The sequence below is a fragment of the Mesoplodon bidens genome (assembly GCF_964165515.1).
Source record: "Mesoplodon bidens genome assembly, chromosome: 8".
NCBI classification, from domain to species: Eukaryota; Metazoa; Chordata; class Mammalia; order Artiodactyla; family Ziphiidae; genus Mesoplodon; species Mesoplodon bidens.
This window is the reverse complement of record NC_138165.1, coordinates 63,138,416-63,155,169: the sequence shown is the minus strand read 5'-3', so window position 1 is coordinate 63,155,169 and position 16,754 is coordinate 63,138,416.

Below are 16,754 nucleotides of genomic sequence, written 5' to 3'. Positions count from 1 at the left end.
GGGTACTTCAAAGTGCCTCCTGTTTCTCCCTTTGCTGGAAGCACAAGAAGATTTTTCTCCAATATTTGCTGTGGGAACTGGTCAAGCTCCTTGAGGTAAAACTCACAAAAATATGGGCCCCCCATGACTAAGTTCCCCTTGAGCTTTTAACTCCCAGAGTTGTCCACACAGAGCTTCCATCAGAGTCAATTACAGTTCAGATTTTCCTACCCAGCACTAGTTCCCATAGCAGTTTCCTCTTGTAAGGCTCTGCTCTATCAGCCATGACTCCCTGTTTCTGCCTGAATGTCTCTCCACTCTTTGGGGCAGTGGTTTATCCTGTGTCCTCACCTCTCTTATGGATCCTAGGAGAGTTGTTCATTTTTCAGTCTGTTTGGATTTTTTACCTGTTTTAGGATAAAGTGGCAAATTCCAAGTTCCTTACATGTAGAACAAGAAACAAGAAGTCACTTCTGCTCAATTTTGTGGTGAACCTAAACTGTTCTAAAAAATAAAGTCTGTTAATAAAAATATTTTTTAAAAGAGGCCTCTAGCTCCTTCAGACTTCTGGGAACTGATAGCATAAACTACCCTTCACTTAACCCAGTCTCCTGAGCCTCCAGAACTCTTACTTTCAATAAATAATCAGTATTCCGATAAATACCTATTCACAAATGTTACAATCTTAAAGAATCCTTCCTATGTTTTTGTGTCTGAACAGAGCAGCAACAGTATATGCTACTTCCTTGGAAGGAAATATAATGAACTACTAAATGGTTTTAATAATGAGGCTGCTTATAAGAAAGCTTGAGAAGTGTTAAGCCTTTCCTGTTTGCATAGAAATTGTAAATACTAGTATAGTATGTAGATGACAATTTTAAGGGACCTAGATTTCCACCCATAACTGTTCTGGTGTGAAGACCTGAATATTTTCCATCATGGCAACTCAACACTTGCTTTAAAAAAGAAAAATCATTATAATCAGTTCACAGCAAGACAACGAGGAACAGCCAGAGACAAGAAAAATGTATGGGTCTCAAAACTAGCTTTAAGAGAGTTAAATCATAAAGTAGAATTCTGTATCACTTTTTCTCCTGGGTTTTTGCCTTGTTAGCACCAAAGATTTATGATGAAAAGCAGCAATTTCTCATCTAATTCCTCCCCTCTTTCAGATACATCTCCAAGGATAATATCTCTTAACTTTTTATGTTTCTAGGAGTTTCAGTGGTTATCTCTATAAGTGTAAGTAAGAAGTTTGTTTCTTCTTATTATCTTGACTTATTAAGTTTAGATAATATCTATTGACTGCCATCTTTATGAATTGTGAAAATTGAGTTCATTTTCCTTGCTCCCTCCTCCCCTTCTCCTCTTCCCAGTGTTGGATATTTATATTGTTATTTTTGCTTTTGTATTTGTTAACCATTAACTATAAATAACATATTAAACACCTACTTCTCATTACATTGCCTTTCTACAGAAGCTCCTGAACACACTTTGTAACATAAGCACATTAACATCCAAACATATTTTCTCTGCTTCTCATTAGATTGATTCTAAAAGATGGAAACCAATAAACACAACAATAATGACTGTAAATTTGCTCTGATGTTATACTAGAAATATATTCCCTTCTCTACAGGTCTCATTATTTGAATAACATATATATGTTATAATGTGGGTTTTGCCTAAAAGAATGAATTCAACAAACATTTATTTAGCATTTACCACACACAAGTCAATATCAAATCTGATGGATAAATATATGAAGGAAAACTATGTGTTCCTGTACAAAAAAAACTACGATTCAGGCAGAAAGTTATGAGATCTGAAAAGTATTTGGTATGTTGTGAATGCTGATTTAACCCTTTTTTTAAGTGATTGGAATTTTAATTATTGGGATGCATTTAGACATGCAGCAAATATTCAAGTGCTTACTATGTATCAGGTAGTACACAGAGCACTAAAGAAAAATTGGTAAGCCAAAATAAAGACGGGGCTATAAAGACTCTAAGGAAAGATACGTTATAAGAACATAATAGAAGTGGACATGATTTAGTCTTGGGTAAATGAAGACAGAGTTGGGAATGACAGTTGTGCTAAGATTGAAAGGAAATGAAAATTAAACTACGTCGAGAGACAAGTAGAAAAATGGCAGGGAAGGTAGCATCCTGAGCAAACAACATGCCTAAAGCCCTTGGGATTGCCCTTTAGATAAATAGAAAGAAAACCAGGTGGAACCCAGAACACAAGGGAGAATGCAAATTGTTTGATGCTTGGTAGATGAATGATATGTATGTGTGCGATTACAATACATTTTATGTAAGTAATTTTATATACATCTATGTTCATTTGACCCTTGAACAATGCAGATTTAAACTGTGCAGGTCCACTTACACTCAGGTGTTTTTCAATAGTAAATACTACTGTATTATATTGTCCACAGTTGGTTGAATCCGTGGATGCAGAACCATAGATATGGAGGAACCAAACCACATATTCAGAGGGACAACTATAAGTTTATATAGGATTTTCAACTGTAGGAAGCGTTGGTGCCCTAACCCCTTGGTTATTCAAGGGTCAACTGTATATATATATATATATAAATTTCATATATGTGTAAAAACTTTAAAAGGATATATTATCATAAAAATCATATCTGATGTTAATTCCTATATATCAATAGTACACATATAATACAATTATGCATCCCTATATGTATTATATATGAATTTCTAATTAATTTACCAATTCTTCTATGGATTACTAAAATAATCAATTATTTTTTCCAGTAGAATTGTATAAGCAAACTATGAGAACATATGTAACCCCATATGTAAGATTTATTTTTTCCAAAAATTTTTCAGCCACATGTTTATTGTAGCTTGAAAGACTAATATGATTTATGTAATGTCCACACTGTGAAATTACTCACTGCTTTGCAGTTCTTGAAGCTCTTTTTTACCCCTCCCCTTTGTTTTTCAAACACTGCATGCTCTTGTAAACTCTGTTGTTTCTGTATGGCCCATTTCCTAGAATAGTATTTTCTTCAGCGGTACTTTGAATCCATTAATAAAATCAATTACGTGAGTTGATTTTTTAAAAAGTAATAGAATAGAATCAAACTTTAAAAATGTTACAGTGCATTATACATAATAGGCAGTGTTGTTTCTGAAGCTTTTGTTTTATTTATATATATACACGCATACACACATCATATGGAAACTTTCTTTTTGTCATAGTCAAAAACATGCAAGAAATACTGATCTAGAAACTATTATGCTAGAATAGTCAATAACAATGACAAGGGAGTATTTTTTCCAGCATATATATGATTCAATCTGTCTGCAATAGAAGTATTTGCACCATCATCATCAAATGTTAGGAAAAGCAGTCTCATGCATGCTATCTTTTGGCCACATAAGAGTGAGCCTTGGGCCTAGAACACTTCCTTACCAAGAGACAAAGAATCCTCACAGTCTGTACTGGGTTATCACCTCCTGTGAGATTATATTGCCCTGTTTCAGACTCATTGTGTATTCCTTTGTTCTGGTTAGGCACATACGTCAATGGCCCTCACCCATGTTCCCTGCTTTCTCTATTTCAGACCACAGAGGAAAGGGGCCAAGGTCTTTCTACTGCAGTAGGAAATGGGTGAATATAGCTATACTGCCTGTGCTGGCTTGCTGCAGAGCAGATCCACTGGCAATGGGGGACAGACACATTGCAAAGAGCTGGATTTGTTCACTCTTTCTCTCCTCTTGCTATAAGTAAATGCTGTACCACTTTAGCCTGGGGTACCTGTTGTCTGTTCTCAGCAACCTCAAATAATGGTCTGGTTTCTTCCCTGTGTGGCACTTACTGCCTTTTAATCTTGGCTGTGTAGCCTGGCCACTCAGTGAATGGTGAAACACTGAGTATATCATCAAATAAGACTTAGTAAATGACTATTCATCTTGTAGAATACAGACAGAATTGAGACTTGTTAAGACAGAGTTATACAAACGGTGCAACTTCCTGATCGTTCATATTCCAAACATCTGAATCTTGACTGGAACAGAAGATAGGGTTCACCAGATCAGGCATCTATCTACAGCAATACTTAAAGTAGTTAATTTACAAAAGAATTACAAAAGTTGAACCACATTCAGTGCCTTCAATATCATATTAATATACAATAAAATATAAAGAATATACACTAGTCCTCATGTCAGACTCCAGTGTTAACTCACTAAGGAACTATTGATAACCTCTAATGTTTGTGGTAAAGGAAACAGTTGTGATCAATATATAATCATCTTTCCATTTCCAACATTGGAGAATGTTCTGAAGTGGTAAGACTTTATTTAATCAGTTGGTGGACACTATTCACTGAACACCTAGTATATCAATCGGGGAAGACCTTTCATGGACTGAGAGTGTGTCATATACTAAGGACTATGGTTAAATCAAGTCTGTGCATCTGAAGTTAAAAAAAAAAAAGAAAGAGGACAAAGAAGACAAGCATAAACATTGCTTCCCATGCCAAGAGACTTAAAAATTAGTACAAATTAGGAAAGAAGGAGAATTTTTCAGCAGTATGGAAAACTGATTGTAGGGAGACCGTGCTAGGTGAGAAGAATAAGGAAGAAGAATATTCAGGTTTCTCATAGTACTGAAATTGTTTCCTAAAGGTTTGTATAAGCAAATATTTAATTTGTCCTACTTCTAGAATTTTTTTAATCAAATATCTGTGCTTACAGCACTCTAAAATTAGTATTCTTTTTGTGAAAATAAGTTTTAAAATATACCAGAATCTAAATCAGAAGACTATAAGAGGAAAAATTATCACCTAAGAAGCCGGGTGAGCAGGTTTTGAAAACTCATAGCCATCCCTTCAGGAAGAAGCAAGGTAATTTAACTGGAAAGGATGCTGGTTGAAAGGGAGATCAATATGTAATTTTAGCTAGATCGCTTCCCTATTGTCTTTTGGGCAAATGCCAAAGAAACTCTGCCTAGCTTGGGACAATGGGTCAAACCAGAAATACTGCTTTGCACCTGAAAGAGAAAATGAAGCTGGTACAGACAGTATGCTGAGACAGTCTGAGATTCCATTAGAGTGTCAGTCGTGAATAAGGTGAGATGCAATTTCTGTGGCTTTGAGATAGTTTCACCATCACCAAGTCTCCCTGCACAAATTCATTGATGTATTTATGATGAAACTGCTCATTTTCTGCTGTTTTCTCTCTTGGACCTTAAAGTAAATTCACCTTTTATCAGTTCCACACTTTACTGAGTGTCATGAGCTGGAAGAGATAATAAAATACTGGCTGGTGCTGCCCCCAGAGAGGACACTGAACCTGCCTTCATTTGAGGAGACTGTACTTACAGGAATTGATTTACCTCCCAAGACCACTGTCTATTAAAAAAAAAAAAAAAAAAAGAATCATCTTAAAGCAAAGCAGAGCCAGAAAATTAGAAGCTGTTGTCTAAATGTAGACACTGTCTCAAAGACTGGTAGGAAGAAGGAAAAGATGGTATCATCAAATTCAGAGAAGCGAGAATGAATAATTATTATCATCAATTCTTCCTTAAATTTTATTTTTATTTACAAATATTTTTCAGTGTTTATTTTGCCCTTCACTTCTAGGCAATAGCATTCACATTATTTTAAATTCCATAGATTTTCTAGAAAGAAAAATAACATTTAAAAATAAGTCTTCTCAAGATCATGATTCATATTACTGGTGTGTGTGTGTGTGAACACAAAGGTAGGCATATCATTATCTAAGGTCTAAACCATCAAAGTAATAGCACTTTTACCTTGAGACATGCCTTTAAATACAAAAGTTTTAGTCCTAGTGCTTTAGTTATTACCCTCTTGTTCAAATTTGTTCTTCCCTGCAAAAAAAGTGTTTCTTCCATATTGAGAAAAGGTTTCCAGATCAACATATTTTAATTCACAGTCAATGATTTTTACCTCTATTTATACAAATATTAGGAGAATATAGTGAAATTAGGAAAAGACCTGGGGAAACTGGCACAGCTTAAATTGGAAACATTGAATCCCATTGGCCTATCTATTCTGTAAGACTTTTATGAAGTCAGCTATCTTCAGAAGACTCTACAAAGGAGATACAGTTATTATGGGATTATTTTCTGATTTATTTTGATTTAACATTAAAATCTGCCAAATATCATGACTGCCTCTGAAGGCAAATCTAAAATATCCTTTCTTAACCAATAAATGAATCCAGAATGTTAAATTCCTAAGTAATAAAAAGAGTTAATTTCCCTCAGATAATTTGTATAGGGGACATCGTTGATGGCATCTGTTTTCCTTTCCCTGATTTCTAACATCTGCTCAAGTATCCACCCCAGGCCATTTAGCTCATGAACTTGAAGAGAAATTGATCACACTCACAATTTGAGGGTTGGCCCTGAGTGCTCCAACATAATGCAGTTTCCTTGCCATGACTGGTTCAAAAACCAGACCTAACCTAACCAACCCATAGCATTCCTTTGGTTGCAGGTTATTAACTAAATGATTAGGCTAGTGAGGCATGAGGGGAAGTTTACTAGATAAAATGAAAAGAAAGTTTCCCTGCCTTAAGAGAAAGGCAGAAAAGACAGCCCATGCATGTAGTTGTGTGTGGATGTGAGGCTTAGTACTGCTGCAGCCTTCTTGTGCCAAGACTAAGAGGAAAACAACACAAAAAGGATGAAAATGCCAAGAATATCTCAGCCAATCAGACCAAGTTCTGGTTAAACTAGGCCTAGTTGCCACCCCAACTATAAGTATTTTGGGGTTCTTGAGGGTTAGAGTTGAATCTTCCATTACTTATGACTTAAAATACTCTAACACGTATAATTAACAGGCTTCTCTTTCATAATTAAGACAATTATACAACAAATCATATTTCACTTTTTGCTGCTAGGAATTGAGAGTCAAATTTGAAACTCAGCCACAAAAATTACGTAAGCCTTGTGGCCTACATTTTTAGTACCATTTAATAAGATCCAGTTTTCCCTCCTGTCTATTTTTTTCTGGTTTTTCAACTTTTTCTTTATAATTTTTAATTTTTATTATAAACCACCTCAGATTACTTGCAGAATAAGTTGAGGTATAAATAAGTTAATAAAATAAAATAAAATGAATTAACACAAAACACGTGGAACTTTCTCAGAAGGCCCATAATACAAACACAAGCAAGGAAAATCAAAGAAATGATTAAAAGTATTTTACAAATCAGAAATGTTTTATTAAAGAAAGTATGTTCTGTTCATTTTCCAGATAAATTAAACTTATTATTATATTTTATGTAATCAACCTGAAGAAATAGAATTGGTTTTATATGATTTTTGATGATCTAAATAGAATTCAAATTGCAAAGCAACAGAATTGATAGCCTAAGAATTACTGCAAAGTGTCTCATGTTATGCAACTCATTTTATTTTTTCTGACTCAGACCATTTCACTTCACTAATCTAATTAATTTGTACTAAAATATGTCAAACCTGTTACATTAAATTTTACATTAAAGTTGTTTGCTTGCCAAAGAATGTTTTTCTCTAGAATTGTGTTTTGGAATAAATGCATATTTCCTATTACACATTTTTCACCATTTTGATAGGCATATACTTTCTTTTCATAAGTATCCACAGCATGAATATCATAGTGCATTTTGTACCTGAAATACATATTAAATATTTGATGAGAGTATTACAAACACAATTTAAATATATATATATATATATATATATATATATATATATATATGAATTTAAGTAAGTTCTTGTGGAAAAGCAATCAACTTTGCTTAATATCATCTTTCCTTCTTTGTGATTACAAATCCAAATTTTATTCCTATAGGACCTAAACCTTAAAAAGCAAGACAGACTGTCAACCAGACAGGAGGGAAATGTTTGTCAATCTGTATAAGGACTAGCAAATATGGTTTCTCTAAAAAAATTAATGGATAAAATATTTTGATAATTCTTTGGCACATTAATGGCTTACAAATAATAGAATGGGTTACTTTGAGGAATACAGGAAAGCACACTGAAGGAAAAAGAAAAAAAAAGGAAGACTTCCCTGGCCCTGAGACTACAAACTCCCACCATTAGAGCTTCTTTTTCATTGAGTATTACTTTTATTGAGTATTACTTTTTTATTGAGTATTACTTTCATCACTAAGACACTTGGAATGATCACTTAAATTTTCAGTTCTCTTAATATCATGAAAGCAAGATTTGATTAAGGGAAGAAAGTAGCATGGTGAGATTGGACAACAAAATGGGAACACCATAAACTTTGCCTATTTCCTCATTAAGCCCACACTAGCTAAGAGGTATGCAAACACAGGTCAGTGCTATTTCAACCTGTCTAAGTCATCCACATGTGCTGGAGACTCAGCAACCAGGCCAACTACAGAGAGAGGTTCTAGGCAATCTTATTGACCTCTCACTGCTCTACTTGTAGTGCTCATTGTAAATGATATATTTGTTATGTGGTTGTATAAAATCATTTACAAATCAAAATTCATGAAAAATTTCTCTTGTAATAATTTGGAAATTTGTGTCAATTATAACTACAAAATTAAATATAAACAATTTTAAAATCTGCAACCCTTATACAAATGTATCTGTAAATGATTTTCATTTAGTGACAACTATATATTTCTATACATGCCTTCATTAGATGGCAGCTGTCTTTAACAAGTTGGCATAAACTGCAAAAGGAACTCAGAGATTTGTTGCTGCTTGTCAGTCAAGCAAACACTTATTAAAGCATCTATACAGTTCTGGGCACTTCTGACCACCACGAATATTCCCACCCCATTTTCCATCACTAATATGCTCTTGGGTAGCTTCATGGAAAGCTCATCTAGGGGTTCATAAGACTATTGCTGTAAGTAACTAGAATCTGAATGTGAGCAAATCACAACATATACACATGTAAAGTCTTCTGTGCAGGAAGACAGGCAACTCTCTCTTTAAACAGATTATTTTTAAACTTAAATGACTTGAACAAAGCAAATAATACAAGACTCTAGGAGCAGGGCAAAGTTCAGTGTCTGAGGCCTCCACACCTTAAACCAAAAGTCTCAAATCAGGCTTCTTATGGAAGGAATAAGAATGGAGAAAAAGCTATTCCCCATACACCCTTATGCCCCAAAGCAGAATTTCCTCACTCCCATTTCCTGAAGGGCCCACAGACCTCTCTGGCCTCAGAAATAGTTATTCTGAATTTGTTTGTAGTTTGAGAATTGTGGATAACATTTTACTTATCATAGTATTTACATGTAACACTCATTCACCTGTTTTCTTGCTCTCGTTTTTCTGTTAGAATCATTGCAATAGCTATCCATTATTTACTAAGACAAATAAGAATTCAAACTGACAAGAACTTTCAAACTTCAGCAGGGCAGAGATTATGCTTTAGTGACTAGCTGTGAATTCATATGGATATGAATAAGAACAAGTAATTTCAATTTTTCTCTTTAGTGTGTTTGCTCTTATGGAGGAATAAATGCTGACAAAGAGATGTTACATATGAACTCAAAGACCTAAGAGTGAATGTGCACTTTATTGTTGTCCTGCAATTCCTTCCAATCTGGCCCTAAATCCCTAACAACGACTTTAAAAGCTTTCAAGAAAAATACAAGAATATTGACAACTTTCTGAAATGCTGCCCTCAAAGTCCATGTCATCAATCTTTTATTCCCCAGTCCTATGCAGCTATAATCACAGAATGCCACAGAACACAGGATTGACTTCTGAATCAGACAGCCCTGGATTAGTATTCCAGCACAGTATTCTTCTTACTGTACACTTATCTGCTCTAAGCCTCAGCCACCTCATCTACAAGATGGAGATAATATGAGCACCCACTTCAGAGGGTGCTGGAAGCTTTAATGGGACACCTAACGTACAGTGGCAGTGTCTGGCACAGTGAGTGCTCAGTAAACATCACTCCTTTCTCCACACCCCTCTACAATGCCTAAACTATTGCTAACCAGGGCAAAACTACAGACTAGGAGACAGAATCTCTCATGTAAAGGGGATTCGTAATTATGACTGCCATAGTTTCAGTATCAAACATGTGTAGGTAAATCCTGGGCCCATGCATGCTCACAGCACTGTAGCTTTCACCTAATTCCTCTTGTCACCATTGGACTTTCTGCTGTGTTCCAACTGAACTTTCTCAGATGAAAATGGAGCATTATTTATTTCCTTGGACTGACACTCTTGCCAACTATTTCTCCAAGCGCGCAGAAAAATTCAGCCTTCTCCCTCACATCCTTAAAGGATGGTTAGAGTTCTTCTTCAAATGAACAAATTATCTGAAAACTTTGAGTAATGCTGCTGTTAAGAAACCCCTATCTTGGTGGGAATGTAAATTTATACAGCCACTATGGAGTACAGTATGGAGGTTCCTTAAAAAACTAAAAATAGAGTTACCATATGACCCAGCAATCCCACTACTGGGCATATACCCAGGGAAAACCATAATTCAGAAAGAGACATGCACCCCAGTGTTCATTGCAGCACTATTCACAATAGCCACATCATGGAAGCAACCTAAATGCCCATCAACAGACGAATGGATAAAGAAGATGTGCTACATATATACAATGGAATATTACTCAACCATAAAAAGAAACGAAATTGGGTCATTTGTAGAGATGTGGATGGACCTAGAGACTATCATACAGAGCGAAGTAAGTCAGAAAGAGAAAAACAAATATCGTATATTAACACATGTATGTGGAATCTAGAAAAATGGTACAGGTGTACCAGTTTGCAAGGCAGAAATAGAGACACAGATGTAGAGAAGAAACATATGGACACCAAGGGGGGAAAGGGAGGGTGGGATGAATTGGGAGATTGGGACTGACATATATACACTAATATGTATAAAATAGATAACGGATGAGAACTTGTTGTATAGCACAGGGAGCTCTACTTCACTTCATCGTACAGTAGAAACTAACACAACACTGTAAAACAACTACACCCCAATTTAAAAAAAATAAAAAAGAAAGAAACTCCTATCTTGCTCACCAATTGGGTTCCATGGTTACTGGGGAAGATAACATTTCCAGAAACAGCATAATCTTAGTAACAACATTTTGCAAAACATACTATTGAAATCATAGGCTACATTTATGGAAGGCCAAGCTATGTTCAACTTAAATGTCTTATGTTCCAAAACACCATGTGTAAGCCAATTATTTGGAATTCAAAATGCATTCTCCCATAAAATGTTATACATTGATTTAGTGTTTCTGTCTATCACACATAAACTACAAAAATTCATGATGTAATCTACTTGAGATAGAGTACCAGACATACTGATGTGCACAATTAGTCTCTATTTGTGTAACTCAAGTATTCACAGCCCTCATCAGCCTTCAAGTTTAAATTTGTTCATTTGTTCAACACATGAATATGATATGCATTGCCTGCTGCTAAATGCCAGGCACCTTTCTAGATACTTCAGATATAATGACAAGACAAAGCTCTTGACCTCATCATGTTTACAGACTAATGGGGGAAATAAACAAAGAACAGATAAGCACTATATAACTTCAGGTATGGAGAAGTGCTATGAAAGATTTTTAAAATCTTAAAGAGACATTCTTTCTGAGGAGATGACTTTAAAGCAGACTTAAATAAGGTGGGGATGGTAGCAAGGTACTATCAGGGATAAGAATTCCAGTCAGAGGAAACAGCAGTGCAAAGGTCCTTAACTGGATTGGGCTTGGTAGTCAGAATGTTCTCAGTCAATGTCAAAGGAAAACTTTACCAGATGGAGTTAAATAGGCAAGGAAGAGTCTATTCAAGACTATAGCAATAGAGAAAAGAAACTTAACTCTGCTGAAACAAAAGGTGGGAGAGTTTTTAAGCACTGTGGTGAGCTAGTGGAAAAGTACTGGAGTAAGTTAGGGAGGAGGTGGGTCAATCTGATTATACCATCTGTGTTTGCTAATTGGTGGTAATGGAAGTTAGGCTCCTACCCTTCCATAGAGACTGAGAGATAAAGGTGCTTTCTTCCTTGACAAGATTCCATTTCAAAGGGATGGCTCTCGGGTCCTTAAGAAAGACATTTTTGGGTTGCAGAAGATCTCAAAGGGGCAGAGAAAGAATTTACAGTTGCAATTTTTCTAAAGTAAACACTTTAAAGTGATATCTAATTGTGGTTTTGATTTGCATTTCTCTGAGGATTAGCAATGTTGAGATTTTTTTGTGTGCCTATTGGCCATTTTCTTTGGAAAAATGTCTCTTCAGGTCTTCTGCCCATTTTTTAATTGGGTTCTTTGGTTTTTTGATATTGAGTTGTATGAGCTGTTTATATATTTTGGATTTTTACCCCTTATCAGTCATATCATTTGCAAATATTTTCTCCCATTCAGTAGGTTGTCTTTTCATTTTGTCAATGGTTTCCTTTGCTGTGCAAAAGCTTTTAAGTTTAATTAGGTCCCATTTGTTTATTTTTGCCTTTCTTTCTTTTGGCTTAAGAGATGGATCCAAAAAAGTATATTTCTACAATTTATGTCAAAGAGTGTTCCACCTATGTTCTCTTCTAGGAGTTTTATGGTTTCAGGTCTTATATTTAGGTCTTTGATCCATTTTGATTTTATTTTTGTATATGGTATGAGGAAATGTTCTAATTTCATTCTTTTACATGTAGCTGTCCAGTTTTCTCAGCACCACTTATTAAAGAGACTGTCTTTTCTCCATCATATATTCTTGCCTATTTTGTTGTTGATTAATTGACCATAAGTGCATGAGTTTATTTCTGGGCTCTCTATTCCTTTCCACTGATCTATATATCTTTTTGTGCCAGTGCCATGCTGCTTTGATTACTGTAGCTTTCTAATATAGTCTGAAGTCTGAGACGGTGATACCTCCAGCTTTGTTCTTTTTCTCAAGCAATTCAGGGTCTTCTGTGGTTCTATATGCATTTTAGGATTATTTGTTCCAGTTCTGTGAAAAATGTCATGGGTGTTTTTATAGGGATTGCACTGAATCTATAGATTGCTTTGGGTAGTATGGACATTTTAACAATATTTATTCTTCCAATCCAAAACACAGGATATCTTTCCATTTCTTTGTATCATTCTCAAATTCCTTCATCAATGTTTTATAGTTTTCAGAGTATAGGTTTTTCACCTCCTTAGTTAAGTTTATTCCTGAGTTTTATTCTTTTTGATGTGGTTATAAATGGCTATCATCAAAAAGTCTACAAATAACAAATGTTGGCGAGGATGTGGAGAAAAGGGAACCCTTGTACACTGTTGGTGGGATTGTAAATTGGTGCAGTCACTATGGAAAACAGTATGAAAGTTACTCCAAAAACTAAAAATAGAACTACCATATGATCCAACAATTCCACTGCTGGATATACAACTGAAGAAAACAAAAACATTAATTAAAAAGATACATGTACTCCAATGTTCACAGAAGCATTATTTACAATAGCTAAGATATGGAAGCAACCTAAGAGCTCATCAACAGATGAACAGAGTTATATATGTATGTATATACACACACACATATACACACACACACATACACACACACTGGAATATTACTCAGCCATAAAAAAAGAATGAAATTCTGCCATTTGCAACAACGTGGATGGACCTAGAGAGTACTGTGCAAAGTGAAATAAGTCAGACAGAGAAAGACAAATACTCTGTGTTATCACTTATATGTGGAATCTAAAAAATAAAACAAATGAAAGTATGTCAAGCTGAGGGGAATGTTAAGGCTGTCTTGGTCAGTAAAAACATCAATATTCAATGACTACAGTTAAGAAGAGAAATCTTTGTCTAAAATTTTGCCAGCTTTCTGTTCATTGCTGCTAAAATTCCTTAAATAAAGTGATACATAATGTCAGCACATGAATGCCGTCTGCTCCAGAAAAGGTTGTCAAAGGCCCAGAATACTGTTGGAGCAGACACTACTCAGCTATAGGTAAATACAGCTCTATCCACATCCCAAATGGTTAGACTGTCAGATGCATGAAATTTCAGAGATTGATATACCTCTTTGTCTTTGGGGTCTGGAAATACCTGCCTTGTTGTTTTCTGTTTGTTTTCTTTGATTTGTTTTTTAAGTATTAAAAACCAAAAGTTTAGTCTAGAGAAAAGAGTCAGCCCTGATTTTGGCAAGGGCCTAAAAGAGTTATTTCCTAGAACTTTGAACCTGAGAACATTGCCTCCTGAGAAAACAGAGTTTCTTGATTCAGGCTTCCACACTATTCATACAAGGTCATGTAAATCAAATATTTATAAGTCAAGAACTGCATATATAATGTCAAGATTAATAGACAGTTCTTAATTCTTTGTCAGTTTTTAAAAGATAGGGACATTTTTAAATTTGCAAAATAACAAAATTATAAAGAATAGTGGCTCCTGGGGGTTAGTGATAGGGGAAGGGTGCAGGTGTGACTACAAAGGGATAGTACAGGGAGCCTTGTGGTGATGATACCACCATAAGTTTAAGAGTAAATATAGTATCTTAATTGTGGTGGTTTCACAAAGCCACATATAGGATTAAATTGCATAGCTATAAAGAAAGACACACACACACACGCATGCATGCATATGTAACAGATGAAATATAAATAACCTCTATGGTTTCTATCAATGTCAATTTCCTGGGTCTGCAACTGTACCACAGTTATACAAAATGATAACACTGGTGGAGGATGGGTGAAGAGTTCACAAAACCTCCCTATAAATTTCCTGGCAACTTCTTGTGAATCTATCATTATTTCAAAATAAAAAGTTAAGAGAAAAGATATGGACAGATTTAAGTGCCTCCAGAGGGTGACCAAAAAGGTAAGGAATTGGGGATATTTAGTCTTGATAAAGAAAGTAGTAAGAGGAAGCACTAAAGACCTTAAAATTGTTGAAGCATTATTATAAAGAAGTTGAGATTAAATTTATTCTGGAGAGCTCCAGAATTTAAAACAAGAAACAAAATGTAAAAGTTCAAGAGAGGAAGATTTCAGATCAATGGAAGGGAGGGGAAGGTTTACTAATAAATTAGATCTTTCTAAAATGAAAATGGAGTCTTGAAACACAGTAAACATTCTTTTACTGAATGTGTTCAATCAAACCTGGTTGAGTAATTTTCAAGAACATTGCTGGAGTAATTTCAGAATAGGGTAAGAAGCTGGATTTTTCTAAAGTATTTGGCCAAAAAAAATATCCCCATGACTATTGTCTTCTCTGGCTGTAAGCATTAGTATATATAGTCTCTACCTACCTTATACTTACCAGCCCAGACTTGAGTAGGAAAAAAAAATAATAACTGTAATGAACAAATGTCATTTTCTCTGATAATCCAGAGAAATTCAAAGGGTGACACACTTATATTAAAACAAATGGAAAACATTTAGCAAATTATTTTCTAAAATATATGAGTGAACAGTTAAAATAAATAGAGCTGTTCACTCAAAACAGGAAACGTGATGGAATTTAGAAAAAGAAGCAATATTGCAATGCTGCAATGCACAACTTCTAACATGTACAAATTTGAAGATTTTCAAAATTTAAATATATGCAGTAAAAAAAAATCCCCCAAGTGTTGGAAAACTATTTTCTAGTTCAAATTACATTAAAACCAAGTTTGTTTTTAAATTGTCTAAAATTACAGACACAATGTGTCAAAGGTATGATGGAATGATAGAATGTTTAAGACAGAATGGACGTTCGGGTTCCTCTGGTTAAACTGAAGGACAAACCACCTAACTCTAGCCAGAATTTCCAGACCAGTGCTTTTTCTACTATTCCTCATTCTATCTAAATTGAATACCCCTTAAAGCAGTTATGCTGCAAAGAGCTTAAAGAAAGACAAACCACACTTATGTGAGTAGACAGAAAAGCTAGAAATATGAAGTCAGACAAGGAACATGCACTAATGGCATGATCAACCACCCTGAATACTGTCTCTGAAAGAACAATGATTGAAAATTGCTTATGTTTTTAGTACATTTGGGGTTTTATTTTAGTTTGTAAAGGACACATAAAGAACAAAAGGATAAAATGTTTCCACCTTATGCTCTAGCATGAGGGTCACACTTGGAGATGAAAAGCTCACATATAACCATTTGAGTGAGAAAAAGAACTACTTAATTCAGATGGCAGTGGTGTGGTGAAGAATGAACAAAAAAAAGCAAGCAGTCAGCAATTTAGTGGTGAGGCGAGGAGCAAAATCATAGGAACCAAATTTATTTAACCAAACCAAAATTATAGGAGCAAAATTATAGTGAGTTCCAAATGAGTTCTGAGTAAGCATGCTCCTATCTGATGGTGCACTAGCAATTAGATTAAGTTTTGTAGCATCAATAAGAACTGTTGGGCTTCCCTGGTGGCGCAGTGGTTGAGAGTCCGCCTGCCGATGCAGGGGACACGGGTTCGTGCCCCGGTCCGGGAAGATCCCACATGCCGCGGAGCGGCTGGGCCCGTGAGCCATGGCCGCTGGGCCTGTGCGTCCGGAGCCTGTGCTCCGCAAGGGGAGAGGCCACAACAGTGAGAGGCCCGCGTAACAAAAAAAAAAAAAAAAAAAAGAACTGTTATTGCAAGTGAAATGAATAGTTTAAGCATTGATTTCTTCAAATCTTCCCTAGAAATATATAATTTGCTTGATACAGCAGCGATATAAATTATATTCTAATAACTGTTTAGTTCATCCATATATTTATCTAATACCCCCAGCGGGGTTACTTTAGTGCATCTATCCATTCATTCACTTATTCAGTGTATATTTACATCACGCTT